We start from the raw sequence: 7700 nt of genomic DNA, 5'->3' as shown, positions 1-7700 counted from the left end.
AGAAAGAAAGAAGGAGCTCCTACCCTTTGCAACAGCTTGGATGGAGCTGGAAAGCATTATGCTAAGCGAAACAAGCCAGGCAGTGAAAGACAAATACCATATGATCTCACCTTTAACAGCAACCTAAACAACAAAACAAAGAAACAAGCAAAATATAACCAAAGACACTGAAGTAGAGGACAGGCTGACAGTGACCACAGGGGAGAGAAGAGGGAATTTCAGGGGACAATAGGAAGGGTTTACAGGAACAAATTTAAAGGACACATGGACAAAAACTAGGGGGAGGGTGGTAATGGGAGGGAAGTGGGGAGGGTTGGGTGGGTGGGCTGGATTGGGAGTAAAAGGGAGAAAACTGTACTTGAACAATGATTAAAATAAAATAAAATAAAAAGAAATTGAGACTCAGGTTAACCCCATTGTATTGGCTGCTGGAAGGCCAAGGAAGGCTCAGTGAGCCTCCCCTGTTACAGTTGATCTTAAACCAGGAGCAGTAACTCCCAATAGTAGGCAGCATGCCTTGTGAAAGGAGACCCTAACAGGAATATGCCCAATAATTCAGAAGTTTCAGGAGTATGGACTCATTTAGCCTTACTGCTCCACATACTATACATGATTTAAGGGCCATAAGTGACATTGTATAGAACAATATACTCAAGGACAGGCTCTGGTATTCAGTATTGAACTTAAAAGATGCTTTGCATTCTGACTGACCAAGACTCTCAACCACTGATTGTTTTTGAATGGCAGGATGCAGAATCTTGGGTCCAGTCAGAACTGCTGGACAGTCTTCTGACAAGAGTTCAAATGCTCCCAGATACTTTTGGGGGAGCCAGGACTTAAAGATCTAAAACTAGAAGGAGGAACTCTGTTGCAATATGTACATGCATCATTTAGCTAATACTATAGCTACCTTGAACCATCTGGTATTTTGTGCCTATTAAGTAACAGCACAGAAGGCCCATATTTGCCAACAAGCAGTAAGTTTTCTTGGGTTTCTTCTTGAACCTGATGAAAGAAGTTTCATTGGACTTGTCAAAGAAACTAGATCACATTGCCCATGGGTGGCCAGCCATCTTGAGAGCTGTGGCAGATACCTGTGAGCTTCTATAGGAAGCTGAAAAGTTTTCCTTGGGACAGCCTATCACCATTGATACACCCCACCAAGCATTGAGCCTGCTGGAGCAAAAGGGAAATTTGTGGCTCACTGCTAGAAGAATGGGCAGGTACCAAGCATTTAAAACTGTAAGTGAAATCCCACCTCCTTTCTCCTAGAACCTGACTTGGTCATGCTAATGCATTACTGTGCTGAAATAGTTGAAGTTTTTTCCTGAAAGAACTGATTTAAAAGAGATTAAATGTGTATCTGGAAGGAAAGAGACTACTAACTCCCAATAAAAAGAAAATTAAGCATGCAATTGAAATTTTAAATTATTAGAGGCTGTTCAAGTACCTTTATAGGTGGCAGTTATACACTGCACTCAGCAACAGAAAGAAGACACTGAAGTGGCTAAAACAAACAAACTGGTTGATTAAGCAGCAAACAGGCTGCTAAAGGAACATTTGGTACCTGTTCCAGACTTGTCAGAATTTGACCCTGAATATTTAACTGCAAACTTTGAGAAAGCTAAGAGCTGGGGTTTTAAACCACTTATACTAAACCATGGCCCACAGGCCCTGGAATTTCTAAAGCCAGAACAATCCTAAGACAGATCTCTATCAGAAAAAAGAGGGAAACAATACTAAGGGAACTGCCTGTTTGAGGACTGGCAGATAGACTTTACCTAGATGGCAAGAATCTGAGGCCAGAAATATTTGTTAGTCTCTGTTGACATGTTTTCAGGTTGGATAGATGCCTATCCTAATAGAAATGAGAAATCCTCAGAGGTAATAAAAGTCCTACTGAAGGAAATAATCCCTCACTTTGACCTACCCAGCAGCATCCAGAATGCTAATGGACCTGCTTTTGTTTCAGAAATTACATGGAATCAAGTGGAGACTCCATGTGGTATGGAGACCCCAGGCTTCTGGGAAGGTAGAGAAGATGAATCACACCTTGAAGAAAAATATAGCCAAATTGTGTAAAGAAACTCATCTCTATTGGGATCAAATTTTACTTATTGTCATGTTTAGGATAAGGGTGGTTCCTCAAAATGGGATTTAATTGAGTCCTTATGAAATTGCATATTGGAGACCATTTCAGGTTAAGATTGGAGGCAGGGGATATATATATATATGTATCAGGAAGTTAAGGTAAAAAACTATATACAATATTTAAGTCAGACCTTAGCTGTGGTTAATGACCTTAGCTGTATTAGAGATCTCTCCCCTACAGGTTTGTTATATTCCTGTTATATTCCTTTGAGCCTGGAGATAAGGTGCTACTCAAGACTTGGAAGACAGGATCCACAGAAAGCCAAATAGAAGAAAAGTAGACTGGAATCTCTGTCGAACAAACTTTCACTTCATGTCTTATAGGCATTTGTACTCCCCTGAAAAGATAATTGGGGACCTATGATAACTCTGAAGAATAGGGAAATATTTTCTTTCCAAAGGCTAATGTAGCCCTGTTGTGAACTGCCCTTCCTGGTTTCAGGAGCTGTAATCCCCACCCCCCCACCCATGGCTAAGGCTGAGTGAGAGACCTTTGGACCATAAGCCACTAAGGAGACAAAGCTTATTTCCCTGGCAGGAGCAAAGCCTCTGCCTCTTTTACTTCCCCCTGCCTGGCCCCCAATGCTTGATCAGTTAGCCAATGATGGGTAAGATTCCTCAAGGGAGGAACAATCTAAGACAGGCATGATCAAAGGGTCCCCAGGAGAGGACTTGGGGGCTGCAGAAAACGGGTGATGGACCCTCACCCCTTAGCTTTGACACAGCCTGAGTTCTCATTCTGTCTTCCAGAAGTCTCCTAATCTCTTGGCTGCCTTACTTCCCCTGCCTGACTTAAGCCTGAAACAATGCTGGTGGTGGGTGCTGCCTTGTGCTGGAAAGGGCGGGTTCCCTAGGGCGATCAGACCTAAGAAAGAATATGTAAAATCCTATGAAACCTGCTTTACTTAGAATGCTCTCAATTAAGTGATAAGGGTCCAAGCAGGAAGTGAGTTTGTTCCTCAAAGTTTTATGGCCATTTATCTATCTGACCCTGACTCAAAATAGGCCCTCAGAGTTCTTTGTATGTTATCTATTGTTTAATCCTTATTGCCTGATAATGATTAATGAGCTTTACGTATACACCCTGTATTCCTATGTAAATTCAATCCAATAAAAGCTTGTCAGGGCAAGGGTCAGGGTGCTCTCCCTTGAGAGAGAAGCTGTGCTGTCCCTTTTCCTCCACAGGACTCGGTAGTCCATGTGAATTTATTTTGTCTAATCCATAACGCCTCAGACATTGTGTGCTGGTGTCTGCATCATAGCCCCAGCTGGAAAATGTGTAACTTTTGTCAATTGTATTAAAAACTGTTTTAGATGAATTGCAACACCACCACGAATATACCTCATGTCTTCAGTCATGTTAAATTGCCTGCAAGATGGTTCTAATATGTGGAAGGACTATTTACTCAACAGCAAAACGATTTTTAAATAATCTTATCACTTTTATGTTGTCTTAGTTTGTGTTTCTTTAAACTAATCTTATAGATATAAGATAATTAAAAACAGGTGGAGAATAATAGCGGAACTCAAGAGTTAAAGATTTTAGCTTCAGCCATAGTTGATAGGCTTAAGTGACTAATGCTTGTGGAAAACTCTTATTCTAGGAACTGGAATGCATGACCACATGACTCCAGGACATCAATGAGAAATTAAATCTTTGTGCCCCAGGGGATCTGCAAGTGATAGAGATAGAATCTGAGCCATTGTGTTCCAGGGAGGGAATGTCCACGAAGCAGATAAAAAATTGTTGATCAGTGCTCACTTAGGCAGCACATATACTAAAATTGGAATAACACAGAGAAGATTAGCATGGACCCTGCACAAGGATGACACACAAATTTGGAAGCGTTCCATATTTTTAATCTCAGATATTCCACACAGCAATATTTTCACTGATATGTCCCCTAGAGCAAGAGACATAAGGAAAATATAAACAAAAGGGATCTCATCAAAATAAAAGCTTCTTCATGGCTAAAGAAAGTAACACTAACATGAAAAGGGATCTAACTATATGAAAAAACATATTTGCCAATGATACCTTGAAGAAGGGTCTGATCTCCAAAATATATAAATAACTCACACAACTCCATTCCAGGAAGACAAACAATCCAATTAAAAAATGGACAAAGGACCTGAACAGACACTTCTCGAAGGAGGACATAGAGAGGGCCCAGAGACATATGAAAGGGTGCTCAGCATCACCAGCCATCAGAGAGCTGCAAATTAAAACCACAATGAGATACCACTTCACACCAGTCAGAATGGCCATCATAAGCAAATCAACAAACATCAAGTGCTGGTGAGGTTGTGGAGAAAAGGGAACCCTAGTGCACTGTTGGTATGAATGCAGACTGGTGCAACCACTATGGAAAACAGCATAGAATTTCCTCAGAAAACTAAAAATGGAGCTGCCTTTCAACCTGGCAATTCCACTGCTGAGATTATACCCTCAGAACCCTGAAACACCAATTCAGAAGAACCTATGCACCTCAATGTTCATAGCAGCACAATTTACAATAGTCAAGTGCTGGAAACAACCTAAGTGCCCATCAGTAGATAAGTGGATCAAAAAACTAAACTATGGTACATTTACACAATGGAATTCTATGCAGCAGAAAGAAAGAAGGAGCTTCTACCCTTTGCAACAGAATTGATGGAACTGGAAAGCATTATGCTAAGTGAAATAAGCCAGGCAATGAAAGACAAATTCCATATAATCTCACCTTTAACAGTAACCTAATCAATAAAACAAACAAGTTAAATATAACCAAAGACACTGCAATTAAGAATAGGTTGACAGTGACCAGAGGGGAGAGGGGAAGTAATTTCAGAGTAAAAGGATGAAAGGTTTGCAGGAACAATTATAAAGGACACATGGACAACAATGGGGTGGGGGAGGGGTGGAAACAGAGGGAGGTGGGGAGGGCTGGGATGGGGGAAAAAGGTAGAAAACTGTACTTGAACAACAATTAATTAAAAAAAATAGCAAACCTCCCCTCCGCCACCCCCCCCCCCAAAAAACTATGGTACATTTACACAACGAAATACTATGCAGCAGAAAGAAAGAAGGAGCTCCTATCCTTCGAGACAGCATGGACTGAACTGGAGATCATTATCCTAAGTGAAGCAAGCCAGTTGGTGAAAGACAAATACCATATGGTATCTACTATAAGTGGAACCTAACCAACAAAACAAACGAACAAGCAAAACATAACCAGAGACATTGAAATAAAGAACAAACTGACAATAACCAGATGGGAGGGGGAGGAGGGGATAATGGGGAAAAGAGGGGAATGTTCATCAAGGAACATGTATAAAGGACCCATGGACAAATCAAAGGCAAAGTAGGATTGAGGGTGGGAGGTGGGGGTGAGTGGGGTGGGGGAGGTGGTGGAGGGAAGTGGAGACAACTGTACTTGCACAACAATAAAAATAAATAAATCTGACCACATAGTGGTGATATAAGTAGAAATATATAAATTGTCCTTACTTTTCCAATAAAAGGGGAGGAGGATAAAAAAATTGTTGGTCAGTAGATAAAGAAGTACTAGGAAAATCATTGCTGGACTGCAACTCTTATCCAACTAACCTTTTCTCCTAACTCCTTACCTATCCTTTCTTTTCCTTATAAAAAGGTAGGCTTGAGATAAGATGTTAACATAATTTTTGAGGGTACATAACCCTCCATTTTCTTAGATTGCTGGCATCTGAATAAAGCACCCATAAAGATTCAATCCTTGTCTCTACTTATTGGTTCTGGTAGTGACAAGCAGCATGAATGCTGACTTTTCTAGTTTTATTCCCCTCCCCCCTTCTCCCCTCCTTCCCTCCCAGTAATTTTTTTCTTAAGCATCTACTATGTTGGCACTGAGGAAACAGTATAGTTTGGAAACTCTCTTAAGTTGTCTCTGAGGCATGTGCATAAGACTTACCTGGTGCACTTGGGAGAAAGACTTGAACCCATTTAAAGTCTTTGGTCCTGAGGCACAGTGAAGTCAGAGCAAGTGGTGTATCAGGAAAGACACAAACGCTATGACTGGGGAGTTTGTCCTTAGTGGAGATACTTTTCTTCCTGAGTTTTATCTTCCTCAACTAGAAAAACTCCTGGGTCACTCTGATGAGTGGAGGTAATTAATATAAAGTACAGTTTCTGGCACACAGTGGGTTCTTAATAGATAGTCATTATTTAAACCTAGATCTGGTGGAGAATAAAAAGTTTGGTCAATATCAATCTCTTCGACTTCCAGCCAAGATGGAGGCCTAGGTAAACACACTGTGCCTCCTTGCACAACCAAAAGAAGGACAACAACACATTTAAAAACAAAGACCAACCAGAACTGACAGAAAATTGAATTGTATGGAAGTCCGACAACCAAGGAGTTAAAGAAGAAACATTCATCCAGACCAGTAGGAAGGGCAGAGACAGGCAGCCAGGTGGAAAGGACTCACAGCAAGGTGGCAGCTGGCAGACTGGGTGGTCCCACATTCATGTGCAGATAAACTGAAACAACTGGGGAGCGAGACAGACTGCGCAACCCAGCATTCCAGTGTGGAGAAATAAAGCCTCAAAGCCTCTGACTGAAAACACCTGTAGGGGCTGAGCTGGCAGGAGAAACTCCCAGCCTCATGGGCAAGTTCATTGGAGAGATCCAAAGGGTCCTAGAATGCACACAAATATACCCACTTGTGAATCAGCACCAGAAGGGCCCAATTTTCTTGTGAGTATTGGGGGAAGTGATTGAAAACCAGCAGAGAGTGGAGCAAATGGCACTGTTCCCTCTTGGACCCCTCCCCCACATACAGCACCACAACACAGCAATGTGGATTGCCCCACTCTGGTGAACACCCAAGACTCCACCCCTTACTATGTAACAGGCACACTGAGACAAAGCAAAAGAAGAAGGGAGGAAGGAAAGAAGGAAGGAAGGAAGGAAGGAAGGAAGGAAGGAAGGAAGGAAGGAAGGGAGGAAGGAAGGGCCCAAATAAAAGAAAAGATCAAAGGTCCAAAAAAAATACAACCAAGCAACGAAGAGATAGTCAACCTATCAGATGCACAGTTCAAAACACTGGTAATCAGGGTGCTCACAGAATTGGTTGAATATGGCCACAAATTAGAGGAAAAAATGAAGGCTATGAAAAGTGAAATAAAGAAAAATGAACAGGAAACCAACAATGATGAGAAGGAAATTGGGACTCAAATCAATGGTTTGGACCAGAATGAAGAAATAAGAATTAAAAAAAAAAAAAAAAAAAACGCAGGAGAGGCTTAGGAACCTCCAGGACAATTTTAAACATTCCAACATCCAAATCATAGGGGTGCCAGAAAGAGAAGAGGAAGAGCAAGAAATTGAAAACTTATTTGAAAACATAATGAAGGAGAACTTCCCTAATCTGGCAAAGGCAATAGACTTTTAGGAAGTCCAGGAAGCTCAGAGAGTCCCAAATAAGTTGGACCCAAGGATGCACACACCAAGGTACATCATAATTACATTACCCAAGATTAAAGATAAGGGGAGACTCTTAAAAGCAACAAGAGAAAATGAGAGTTA

At 41.3% G+C, this 7700-nt stretch overlaps 1 non-coding gene across 1 annotated transcript; it reads left to right on the top strand.

Annotated features, from left to right (window-relative positions):
* The first annotated feature begins 3905 nt into the window (after nt 1-3905).
* On the top strand, nt 3906-4011 carry LOC114493555. Its single transcript, XR_003684191.1, has one exon. It is a non-coding gene; the product is annotated as a U6 spliceosomal RNA (small nuclear RNA).
* The last annotated feature ends 3689 nt before the right edge of the window (nt 4012-7700 follow it).

Source organism: Phyllostomus discolor, chromosome 1 (genome assembly GCF_004126475.2).
Source record: "Phyllostomus discolor isolate MPI-MPIP mPhyDis1 chromosome 1, mPhyDis1.pri.v3, whole genome shotgun sequence".
Taxonomy (NCBI): Eukaryota; Metazoa; Chordata; class Mammalia; order Chiroptera; family Phyllostomidae; genus Phyllostomus; species Phyllostomus discolor.
Note: the sequence above shows the minus strand (reverse complement) of the source record. Positions and strands in the feature narration are given on the sequence as shown.